Source organism: Ceratosolen solmsi, unplaced genomic scaffold (assembly GCF_000503995.2).
Source record: "Ceratosolen solmsi marchali unplaced genomic scaffold, CerSol_1.0 scaffold148, whole genome shotgun sequence".
Lineage (NCBI taxonomy): Eukaryota > Metazoa > Arthropoda > Insecta > Hymenoptera > Agaonidae > Ceratosolen > Ceratosolen solmsi.
In genome coordinates, this window is record NW_011948446.1 from 1,252,668 (window position 1) to 1,266,813 (window position 14,146).

The following is a 14,146-nucleotide window of genomic DNA, read 5'->3' on the forward strand; positions in this document are numbered from 1 at the left end:
TTAGGCGGTTCACTCGTAATACACTTAAGAACGTCTTCTGCTTTCCCCTTAAATCCCCATGTACGTTTCCCCACTTGTTCCACCGTCACACGCACACATTGATTATTTCGAATTTAAAGTGTCGAGTGAGAGACTTAGGACTACCGAAGAGTGAGCGCTCGTGAGACTCCGCTTCTTACCCTCAGCAGCCTCATCTCCCTTCTTCTCCTGATACAATATCCTTCTCAACCATTATTTTTCCTATTCGTTACGTATGCTTGATGTATTTGCGACTCGTGGCCATTAATCCTAAAGTATCACATTTGTCACATTTGCACTCGTTAAATAAAAAAAGCAATTCTATCCACTTTATTAATAATTTGCTTCATTAGCTTTTATCAATCCCACATGTACCTCATTTTTCGTACCCTCCAATTCGTATATGCGGTGTGTGTTCGTGTGCGTATTTTATTTTATTTTATTTTTTTTTAAACATTATTTTATGCTTTTTCATTAATTCCAAACCAGTATTAATTATCCAAATATTGTAGCACACCTGCTTCCTTCGTAATTCTCTTGGCAAAGTTTTGAATTATTTTTCCACAAAAAATATATTTTTAATTTTTTGTATTGCACTTCTCCACGTGAATGAAATGTTGTATTGTAATGTTTAAGCAGGTTACTATCATGCATCGCAACATTATAATATATGTTTAGCAAATACAAATAATTTTTACGCTCCTGATTGTTCTATAAAATTACATTGAAAAGAATCTAAAACTTCATCATGTTTAATTAAAAAACGAACTAAATGATTCATAATACGTACATTTAAATATAATTTTTATTTAAAATTAATTTCAGGTTAAGCAAATTGTAATTTTAATATTCAAGTGTTCATTCAAATGATTGTACTACAATTAATTTTTTCCATTTTATTAGATCATTATTACACGCTACATTTTGATAGTTAAAATCTCATTTTAAACTTCTTTATACGAGAAAAGTGATACTTTATACTAAACAAACAACATATGCGTTTACTAATAATGTGACATTACTTATTAAAATTTATAAGAGTTGGAATAAATAAAATTCATTATTAAATAAATAATATATTTGTTGAGAAAGAAAAATTTTGCATTGAACAAAAAACTAAGAATGAATAAAAATAAAACAGATAAATAAAATAAATAAAAATAAAACTTAGTTCAAATGAAAAGCAGTTTTAATGATTGTCTTAATTTTTAATGAAATAAAAATATTTTAAAAGACCATAAAATTATCAGGAATATTTTAAATATTAAAATTACATTTTTCATTTGAATCGTCAATTATTTTTTTAAGACATAAGACACGAGTGCAGGTTTTAATTAATCTATATTTTACAAAAATTCAGTGTATCAACACAGTGTACCGGTATTTCTTTTTTGTCGATTGTAATTGCCGAAGTAGAATGGAAAGCAATTAAATATTTAGACATTTCACTTTGTTACGTGTCACTTTCAATACTTTTTAGTTTAATGTTACTTATGGCCTGTCTCGAATGCTTAGAACTGCATGCCGTAACTATAAAACAGCAATATTTCTTTAAAGCTTATAATTAATAATAAAAATAAAATAAATATATTTGTGCAAGTTTGCCTGTTGGCAGTAGTAACAATTAATCATAAACATATTAGAATTAAAATTATTTCGTTAATAAGGAATACCAAATTGCTAGGAGTATTTTCGAACTTTTCAAAAAATGAATTATCATTTTCATTTACCTCGTCATAATGAATTTACGAATGCCTGAAAAACGATTTTCGAAATTGCAAAATCATAAGGTGCGAAGTTACACTACTGACGGACAATTAATGTCGCTGTCCTAAGAGAATCATAATAGCTCTCATGCTAATGCAAGGTGGTAACAAAGGGTATGGAAAATCGCGGCGAATGAACGAATAAAGCGGATAAAAAGTTTGACTGAAGCGCAAAGTTTTCAAAACTTTCAACCAAGCTCTCGGATCTTCCAATTTAGGTCGAATGAGCAAAAAAGAAGCGTTTCACGACAATATGATAGATATAAAATTGACGAGCAGCAGCCAAAAAGTCTTTCAGGTATAAAAGTATCAAAAAGTGGCATGATAGACAAAAGGCACCGCCCGCTCATTAGAAGCAAACGCGTGAGAAGGGATGAGGATGACGACGCAGAGGAAGAGGGAGGAGGAACGGACGTTGATCAGAAAAGGGGCGACGATGAGGGGAAGCGAGAGTAGGAAGCATCGCACAGCGGATGATCCTCGGTCACTCGATCGACATGCTCTCCTGCATAGCGCCTCTTCGAATCCTCGAACTCACTTTTTACTACATATAATTACATACATTAGGGACCTCCAAAGTGAGCAAAAACCACTTGACCTTTGCTACTTATGTGCTGCCACTAAGAACTTTCGGCCAGCTGTGCACTATTATAAATATTTATAAAGCACAACCGCACTTCTTTCCGAAAAACACTTCGTCCGTTCTATAATGTATTACGGAAGAAAAGGCCCGAGACCATTCTTAAACATACTCTGACAAGCAGCTCCCTACTTTCTTTAAATATCAATCCAACAGGATAATTTAAGTTAAATATATATTATAAATAAATTAAATGCAAACTTTTACGCCATGTCTCGAAATAAGTTTCACAGCTAATTCTCACATTTTTGTCCACTTGTAACAAATAATTTCACATTTATCTAATGAAAATGTATAAGTCCATACGATCATAGTTATTAATCGCACTTATAAATCACCGTTTGATTGTGGAATAAATGAAACGATTAATTAATTGTTCGTTTTCAATAATCGTCACTTGATTAATCGATAATTAAATTTATACTTGCCTGTAACACTCTTAAACTTGCAGTTGATTCGACGTTAATTTATTTTAAATATCTCTGGTGTACTTTATTTACGAAAACAAAAAATTATCAGTCTTCTTCAAAGCTACAAGAAATTGCCGTTGGACGTAAATGTATTATACCAAAGTATTATTCTAAAATAGTACATAAGGTTACTCACATCCAACAATAAGGTTACTCACATCGAACAAATAAGTTTCGTAGACAAGTTAACGCTGCAATGAACGTCTGATGGGATGGATTATTATTTATCCACGAGCAGTAAAAACTTAAGAAAAACAAAGCTTAACCTTTCACTATAAGTACAATGGTAGCCAAAATGAAAGCTACTAGTGAAAAAGAAAAATAACGATAGACGAAAAAGTTATAAGAATTAAAAAGTGATAAAGCAAAGGAGACAATTGCTGTCAGGATTCTGTTACTGAACAAAATTTACTTCTAAACATAAGATGAATAACTCGAAGTAATTATGACTTTATAAGGAAACTTACGAATGTCCAATATAAGTTCTACTAATTATAAAATCATTGATATTTCATAATACATCATTTACAATAAGCAATTTAATTTAAAAAATTAACAACGACCAAAATATTTTAAACTAAATATATTATTATTAAGATAATATATTTAAAAAATAATATCATTTTTATTATTTAAAATAAAATAATAAAATTAAAAATAAAAAGCTCTTAAAATATAGTAAATATAATACGCAGTTAATTATATTATTAACACAAATCTTGTGTCAAAACATAAATCAATATTACTTGAACATGCAAATAGGTAAATGAAGGTAATAATAAGAAAATTTTAAGTAAAAACATTTTTAAGGATCCTTCTCGTGGATCATAATAAAGGAAGGATTGAGTACTAATTGTTGATACGAATAGGCATCATTATTATACATACATGAAAAGAAAAATTCATAATCATTGTAATATCATGTAACAAAAGACAATGAAATAAGTTAATTATTGACATAATGCGAGTTCGAGCTATAAATACCTATAAAGAGCTAATTCAGAATTACAACAGCTCGATACATCTAATTAAATATTGTATCAATTAATAATTGTAAAAGACATTGTGTTGATATACTTTACTTTTACAAATATACTTCTGTATCTTCTGGTTTATGTAGTAATTAAATAGTTTGTACTTTCTCTACTTATCTATTACTACATATAAAATTCAATATAATTATATTTCTGAAAATAAATTTTGTATTTCATAAATTATTTCATATACAATAAATTCATTTTCTAACGATTTCTTCAAAATTGCACAAAATATTAAATAAAAAAATAATTGACTTAATGACATAATGAATTCAATTTTCAATTTTAAATATGTAATAATATATTTATTTTAATAAATCTAGTAGGAATATTAAACGCACTTGCAATATCACACATATGTGAACAATATGTGAAATTGAATTAACACAAATTCATTAACTTTATGGAACTGAAAGTTTATTATTGGTTTGCTATTATCGAAAAGACTTTTTATTCTGTTAAGCAATAGTAATAGTATCGTAGCAGTTGTATAAAGAGATATTTGTGTTTAAAATGAATCTCAATATTTTCTGGACTATTCAAAATATATTTTATGCGTAGACAAATTGTTGTTGAAAAATATAATAAAATGTCACAATATTAGGATTATCATATTTTCATTTATATTAAATGAAAGGGCAAATAACATTCTAATTAGTTAATATTTTTGAATAATATTAAACAAAATTTTCATATAGTATTTTAAAATAAAAACAAAGTTAATTCGCTTGGTATACAAATAATAATGCATTGTTGAAAAGCAATTCTTAAGCATGATTTCTGCATCTATTATTTATAATTCATAAATAATATTTATAAATAATATTCATTAATGCAAATAGATCTGTAAATCATACTAAACAAAGTGTTTACTATACAAAAAATAATACCAAGTTCTGTATAAATATAAATTCGAGCATTATTTATACAATAATTATAGAATAATAATTATATTACGTGAATGTGCTTTTGTATATTTACATGATATGTATCCTCTATTATATAGATTATACAAATAATATCATTTATATCAACAGAAATGGATTTTTTTTCATTTGTATTTAAAACATAGTTTAAGACATTCAAGACATATAGATATAATATATGACAATAAATACAAAAAATAGCATTAATGTTATTATCATTAACATTAATATTAAAATGATAACATTCTGCATATAATTTACTAGAGGTTTTTTGTTTACGTAGCAATTTACTTTAAAATGTGACTTTTAAACGTTTATCGTTTATTTATTTATGTGACTCATTGGTGCAGGTGTAATTTATTTTTTTTTTTTTTTAAGAATGATTCAACATCGCGAATATTTCCTTTATAAATGTGAACAACAAAAGCATATTTAGGAAAAATTTAAAAAAAGGAAGAAGGAAAAATTAATTGTTCGTTTATTAAATACATTTTATAGAAACATCTCAAAATTGTATACAAGATTTCATATTATATTTTGTAAATTATGTTTTGTAAAATATTCTTTATTATTGTATAATATAAACATAGTTATATAAAGAGGATATATTTAAATAATTTCTTATAAAATATACTAAAATATATAAATAAATGTGCATATGCTTTCCAGTTTCTATCTAATCTCGTTTCAATAATAAGAGTATTATTAATTTATTACCAACCCAAATGTCATTATTACTTAAAACCTTATCTTTATTTTGCATTATATAATGTAATTATTCTTTACGTGTTGCACATGTTATCTCAGAAAGTTGCCATATTCTATACTTATACGAGATTATTTACATTTTTTGACATAGTATTTTATATAGAAAAACAATTCTTGGTAATTAAAAATGCGGATTAAATATTTTTCTTGTTGATTTACAGCTCTTAGTCTACTTCCACGTAATCATACTTAAGCGCCTTTTCGAAAATAAAAGAATAGTAGCTGCATATCAGAATGACCCGATTCTTCCACTAGCAATTACTTTGATTCACTTGATACAAAATCCCCCAGCTTTTTTTACGATTACGCATGTAGAAAGAGCTCAAACTTATATATTTCATTTTCACATAAATTATTGTTAATACTTAACAATATGATGGCGAACATAATCGAATTAAGAGTACTTTTGTATGATCTCATTTTCAAGTAATAAATAAATTCGAATTATGCACTTCAAACAAAAATTTCATGATTCACGCTTACCTCAGTAACTGTACGGGTATTCGTCGAGTGACAAATACACGTGAAGATAAATCGAATCGGAATTGCTTTGGACTGTATAATACGCGAATCACATTGTGGATCATTTATTCGTTGCATGCGTAGGATCAAACTTTCTCTATCTCTCCCTTTTTCATATACATACGAACGCACGGGTGAGCAAACACATTCAAATACGCAGACTTTCTGATGCTCTGGAGATAGCTAATTTCCTGTCATTATTCGCAAGGACCATGAAATATCAAACAACGAACGATCCGTAGACAAATACGGTGGCAGCTGCTGCCGTGGCTCGACTATTAAAAGCGACTTACCCTGCCCCCGCGTACCACCCCCTTTTGACTTTATAGTGCCCTTCACGCCCCCTCTCCATCCGCTCTCTCACGGTCTCTCTTTCTATCTCGCTTAACGCACAGCCTCTCATCCTCTTCAACGGTTTCTGTGCGCAAGCAACAGCCAAAGGCAAATTTCGATTAAATACATGCGCCGTCTCGTCAATTTTCTTTTTAGCCTTTTGTTTCCCTTCAACTTTTTTCTTTTCTCCTTCTCTTTTTCATGTTAATTATCATTCGACCTTTTCTTCTTTACATCCTTTATTCTTACATTCACCTCTAAGCATTGTACCGAACACATTAAACGTTCGAACGATTTTGGTAAATTCTATGCCTGTATCCATTGAATGATCATTCATACCTTCAGCTTCATTCGATAATTTTTTTATCTCATATTTGCTTACCAAATAACTGCGAAAAATGAGGTATTTATTCGGAGTTTTTAAAAAACTTTTATCGTGTTTTTAATTTTATTAATTTTGAGATCCCTTTGTTTTTACTATATATACAATGGACTGCTTTATGGTCTCTGACGATAACAACAAAAATGTGTATAATAAAAAAGACCTTTTTCAAGCCTGTTATAATAATTTGTTTATCAGACAATTTTAATTAAATTAAAAAAAAAATTAAAAAATAATAGGTAAATAACACTGAATATTTAAAAATTGCTCGATATATTTACTTTGGCAATACACTTATTTATTTATTCCTTTGTTCTTGATTTTTACGCATATGTTAATTTATCTAGTGTGACGTATCTGTAAGTATATATTATTATACCATGTAGACATATAATTTATGAGCCAACATTTTAAAATTACCTCCGTTATTTGAATATTTTTAAAAATATTTATATGAGTCGATGTTATAGTAAAATATTTTTAAGTATTGTTTATAGTAATTGAAGATAAATAACAAAATGCAAATTAATAATTTAATCGAATTTAATAATTCAATAAATTTAATAATAATTTAATCGTATTTAAATCGAAAAGAACTAATAGGCAAAGTTTACGTACGCACGCACACATGCACAAACGCGCGCGCGCGCGCTCGCGCGCACTTAATATATTAAAAAAGTAAAATCCAATTCAAGATTATGTATAAACAGTATAAAATTTTTGTATAAAAGCATACAATTTTCTTCAATATTCATCAAACTTGTGTATGTTAACAAATGTATGTTAATAAAAATTAAGGTTAAGCTATTAATTGCATACTTAGATAAGAAAAAAAATAATAATTATTCCCTTATGTTAAATACTAAAGAAATCGTTCATCTAGCTGCTTAATAACATCAAATAATTGAAAACTCTACATCTATTGTTAGGTAATTATTTTCTTGTTTAATACATCGTAAATTTATACATAAAAATCCAAGCTTTTTAATCATTTTAAGATTGAATAAAAAAAAATCTATTCACAGTTACATAATGGTTATAAAAAGATGCCCATAAGTAATAGGCGCGTCCGCAAACAAAGGAAAATAACAGGCCCTCCTACGACAAACCTTACCAGTGTATTACCGGAATCGCTATGAGAAATAAAATGTTCACGCGTGCTACATGCAGGATCTTGTTTTCTTTTTGATATCGTTTTTAAATTCTAAAAATTGAATCTACAATATTTATAAGTGTAAATAGTTTTATACAAACTCTATTTGCTTCATTGATCTGATTGTAGATTTTCGAAAATAAATTTTTACCAATCATCTATCATGTTGAAAGGAGAATTTTAAGAATTCATTTGAAAAATTTACGCTTCGTATTTCAAATTCTTTAAGGTTGCAATTCTGTATAAAATAAAAGCCAAGAATTGCGAGTAAAATAATATAATTATGCGGTGCATCGCCTACATTTAGAAATTTTTAATTTTTAGTTGATATAAATATTTTATAAATGAACAAATTTAATAAAGTCTTTAAATAACGTCTTTTAAGTGATATTAGAATTAATATAACTTCGTTTACAAAAAAACAAAATAGAAGCTAATTTATCGAAAACAAAAATTTCTTTATCTGCAATTATAGTAATACAATTATATGTCGCATTAAACTATCAATATTTATCTTCTGACTATAAATATTATCTTACAATCTTTAAAGAGATGTATTACACGGACTTTCATCAAACAATTTGCTACATCAACCATGTGTAAGCAAACTTACCTTCTCTTCTTGCAAATTAATCGAATCTCCTCCAACTCGATCCCCATTATGTGTAAAGCTTGCATGCACTATTTAACGAAATTATATCAAAATATAGCCCCTTACTTTGTCAAATATAATTCAAAGATAGTTTTCTATTTAAGCTTATGTGCCCATTCAGATATAATTATATTATTATCGGTAAGTGAGCCGAGTGAAAGAAGTGCATAGCCGAAGAACATTGGCACGAATTCTGGTGTGAATCGCGAGATGGGGAGACGCGCTTATCAGCCGAGCGCATTATCAAGCAAATCGCAGTTGCCGAAAGTTGAGGCGAACCGGCTAACAAGAGTCGGGCTCCCAGCCTCGACACGCATTGATTAACGCAGCGGTGACAGTGGCGGCGATGACGGCGGCAAGTGGGCTCAATCATAATTTTATGCGCGCCGGCCGGACATTAAAGCGATATCAGCGCAGCGCGGCGTCTTGGCCGAGGAGGAACCGCGGGGTGAAACCTCAGCTGCGCATACGCGCCAATCCGACTTCATCTGCATAATCCCTATACAATGACGAACAAAGCGGGGGAGCGGAGTTTCTTACCCGCCGCAGCACCCCTCGTCTCCTTCACCCTCAGTCCTTCACCGGGAGGGAGCTAAGAGTCTAATTAACGGCGGAAGCCGGCTTATTATACGCGTGATACGTCTCCGGCCAACTAATTATCTTTCTTCCAGCCTGATTAACAATTTTTCATTTTTCCGCCTCGACGCCCCCGTCTCCCTCGCCATCGTGCCCATAACGAGCCGTATTAATTGATCGCGTGCTCCACCCTTCCCGCGGCCCCTCGCTGCATCCCTAACCCGATCCGAAACCTCATTTAATATGCTCTTTTTATCGTGTCGAGGATTCTAATTTATTTATTGCGATCCATTAACGCTGCGAGCGAACTTTCCAATACCGTCCGATAATAATTGATTGAGGAGGTTTACGTGGCGCCGAGGCTCTCACTGCTCAATATATCCTACCGAAACAAGATTGAAAAATGAATGAAAGAGGCTCGCGAACTTGAAACGAGAAATACTTTGAGGGGTTTCATCGGTACGACGGCTTAGCCTGCGATGCGAAATCTCTCTCTCTCTCTCTCTCTCTCTCTCTCTCTCTCTCTCGTTTTCACTCTTCCGTTCTCACTCTCTAGCTCTCTGCTCCTTTACAACGAGGCTTTTCTCCGCAAACCTCTTGGAAGAGAAAAATAAATAATGCCTGTCGCGAGACTTTGTAACTCGGTAAGCGAGAATATGCTTAATAATGCGTGTGTACGTCACTTCGTACCGGCCGCCCGATAAAGTAATTCGAACTTTGTGCAAGCCTGAAATCTTATATCATTTTTCATTAAATTAACTTGAACGTATATGCATATTTTATCGAATTTAAGTCTATAGGTTTTTCTGAATTCAATAAAAATGACATTATTTTACAATAATACTTTAAAACTCACAATACTTGCTTCGTTATCTAGTAATTGTTAATAATTTTTACTCCAATTAAAAGTTTTGATTTGATTACAAAGTTGATAAATTGAAAAAAAATAGTAGAATCTCAATTAAAGCGAATTTTAGCAAGAGGAAGGAGTAAAATTTATTTATTCTACGTAAGCTTAAACAATTAATGAATTATTATTTACCGGAGCATTACACAAATACTCGATATAATTCCATATATAAAAATCTGAATATGACTACCATTAATTGTAATTTAAAATAAAATGTGATGAAATAAATATGATATAAATTTGAAATATGATGAATCAATTCATAACAAATATCGTTGCATAAGCTAAACTGAACATACTTCAATTTGTAATGTATTATCCGTAATAATATAGCATTACCATAAACACATAACTTTTAATACTATATATTTTACGGTTTTAAAATTTTAAACTAAATATAAACTTTATTTAGTGTCAAACTTTATGTATTTCTATTACTGTTATAACCAAACTTATAAATTGACAAACGTTTTCACTATATTTTAAGAGCTTATAAAGTTTGCAATTTTAATTAAAATCCAATTCTTAGTGAAAATATTCTTAGAAATATTTATAAACAATGTAAATATTATTATGTACTTTGATTATATGTTGATATTCTCATCCGTCTCGTAAAAAATGTCATTACATATTAGTATCAGCAATAATTAAAAAATCAAATAAAAAATCTCATACAATAAAAGATATATTAGTATTTTAAATGAATAGTGTTCATACACTATAATGAATTGCATATAAGTACAAAATTTTACTTATCCTTTACTTTTTGTTCGATAATCTAGTTCAACTACATTTAAAATAGTCTTGCAGAATTTAAGAAGAAATGGTACTAATCACTAATACTCTATTTCAACTATAGTTCTAATAGTTACTTAATCTGTAAGATTTTATCTGTAAGATTAAGAAAAATGTATGATATTCCAATTTGTGAAACAATAATTTAAATGGATACATGTGCTTTTTATGAAAATATGTAAGTGCAATATACTTAGAAGAAAAATTTCTTGAAGAAATATAATGTTTGTTGAATTTAAAATCCGATATGTAGCTTCATCGTTATACACATAAACTAAAAATGTTTACACAATTTAAAAATACTGTGGAACAAAACTTGATTGTTTTTCAATTAAATCATGCACTAAGTAAAAATTTTACTTCGTTAATGATAATCGATGGAATTTATAAATATAGCAATTGGATAGAAATAAAATTCATTCTACTTTAATATACTATTTTATTTACATAAACCCTACTTATTCTTTTACTTTCTCCTTCATCTGTAATATTATAACGTATATTCACTGAATAATTTATTCTATGTATATGTACGACATTGCTGGGAATAAGCTCTACAAATCCTATGCATATTTAAAATTTAGGTATTCATTCTATACTTCAAATAGAATTTGAAATATTTCATAAAGAATGTCAAATTTTCCTATGCATTTATTATTTATTTTATTGCAATATTTAAGATTTGATGAAAAGATAAATTTCATAAAAGCAACATCTTACATTTTACTTTATACTTTATATTATCCCTTTTTAAAATAATTTTTATGTATTGAAAACCTTACTCTTATACTTTATCAATTATTTAGAATATGTTTTAAATAACATTCTTCAACATCGTTTAACAAAACATTATATTTCTCTAAAATGTTTATTCTATTATAAAGTTTGAAATTTCTATACGTTTATAAATTTTTATTTATTGAAAAATAAGATCTTAGTATCTACAAAATAAAAGAATAAAATAGAAAATAACATTATTATAACCTTAGCTACTAATATTTTTATATTTAATAAAAATTTATTAAAAATTTTTTAATACAATAGTTTAATTTAAAACGTATATTAAATGCAGATTAATTTCTAATAAATAGATAAAATTAATTATAATTTATTATTTAATTACCTAATAATGGAAAATTATGATATATATTTTAATTGTACTTACGATACCCTAATATAAATATATTGAACTTCATCAAGATAAACTCTGATTATTTCATTATTCATGCTATCAATATACTATTATAAATTAATGAACCCAAATTATACTTATATGTGCTATTTTATAAACCAATTAAAATATTCTGATTTATAAGAAAATTGTTTTTTTATAAATTTTATTTATTATAAATATTTATTTTAAATTATTTTCTTAAGTAATATTATATGAAGGGGCAATAATGTAGTGGATCAGTAAAATAATTCAATCACTAAATTAATAAAATATAAAAATGGCTTTTCTATATTTTTGTCTCACTAATAAGCGCACATCAATGTACATTAAAAAAAAAAACAAAAAATGTTTTATTAACAGAAAATACTGAAAAAATAATAAAAACACGCTTCTTTAAGGACTTTTTTTTTTTTTTATTTTTAGTTTAATGTGTCTCCAATGCCATTCAATAAAATTTATCAGTACAGCCAGTAAGTAACATATTTGTATTATCATAGATAAAACTATTTCAACTACATATAATAATAAGTGCCAACAAATCATCTGTGGACAAAAACCAATTTAAACATTTTTTATTAATTTCGTAACTGTTGGCTTTCACTTTTTTTTTTTTTTTTTTTTGATTCGTAAAATTATCGACAAAATATTATCCGAATCTATCACTTATATAGTTATAAATATATACTCTTTCGGCACCAATAATATTTTTACAGTCTATGTACATACCTGCATCTATTGAGAAGAAAAATTAATTTCCACTGTTATAATTTATCTTTCATTCTCGTATCCATATATGATACGGCGCTATATACGTGTATACATCACTATCGCACAAAATGAGTTTGCTACTCTAAAAGACACTTGTCAAGATAGCAACTTAATTTATCCATGTTTATCGTTTATTTACCCATATACACTAAGTTTAATATTAATATGAATATAAGATTATTGTGCACTAATCGGATCAAATTTTGTGTATATAAATTCTGTTTAAATAATCAAATTGTATTATTTACATAAAAAAATAATATGTGTACATATTGATCTAAACATAGGTGCTATCTATATCTATAATGTGTAATTATGAGAATTTAATAATAATTATTAGATAATTTTATGAAGCTTTTTTATGAATAAGAGGTTCGAATGAAGTTTATGTTATAGGTAAGATCAGTTATTTAACAAGATATTTGTATGTCGAAATGACAAAGAATTAAGTAATGCAAATAAATCATTCGCTGTTTGCAAAAAGAGTATTCTTTTTCATGGAGCTCTCGTGCTTCTGACGATGATAAACTAATGAATCCAGACAGCTGACTTATTACAAAGTCGACAAGCGATACTAATGTTTATTACCACTCTCTTCTTCCTATTTTCCAGCGAAATTTTTATTAAAATTAAGTATCATATTAAAATAATAGCATTTTTTTAAATTTTGAAAATTACAAAAATATGTTTATTTTCAATAAAATTAATGTGTCATATAATTTTTTCCAAGAATATTTTTAAAATATAATATTTATACTTAATGCTTTTCTATTATCTCTTGTGTTATTTACTATCTTTCAATAGCTTTTTTATTCAATGTAAAATGAATTGTTCCAAATTATATTATTGATCTTAATTTAATTATTTTTATGAACATTCTTAATAGGTCTATAATGATAAATTTTTAGAATAAAATTTTTAATTCTTTCATGAAAAATTGTAAACCGATTGTACAATTCTTAATAAAACCAGAGATCAATCTTTTATTTATTAAATATTATAAATATAATAAATATAATTACAGTTGGAATAAAGAATTCTGTTTGTTGCTATTCTTTTAAATTCTTATGCCCAAAAAAAGATAAAAAATACATTAATCTGTTGGCCCTAAGTTTTCTATGCATACATTATAATTATACTTGACATTAGATTGTCTTTTAAAAAATCGCTGAATTAAAAATGAGAAAACAGTTTCAAATAAATCGAAATATGTAGATAGTAATTGTTATAATAAGACTTTGAAATTTTCAACCTTT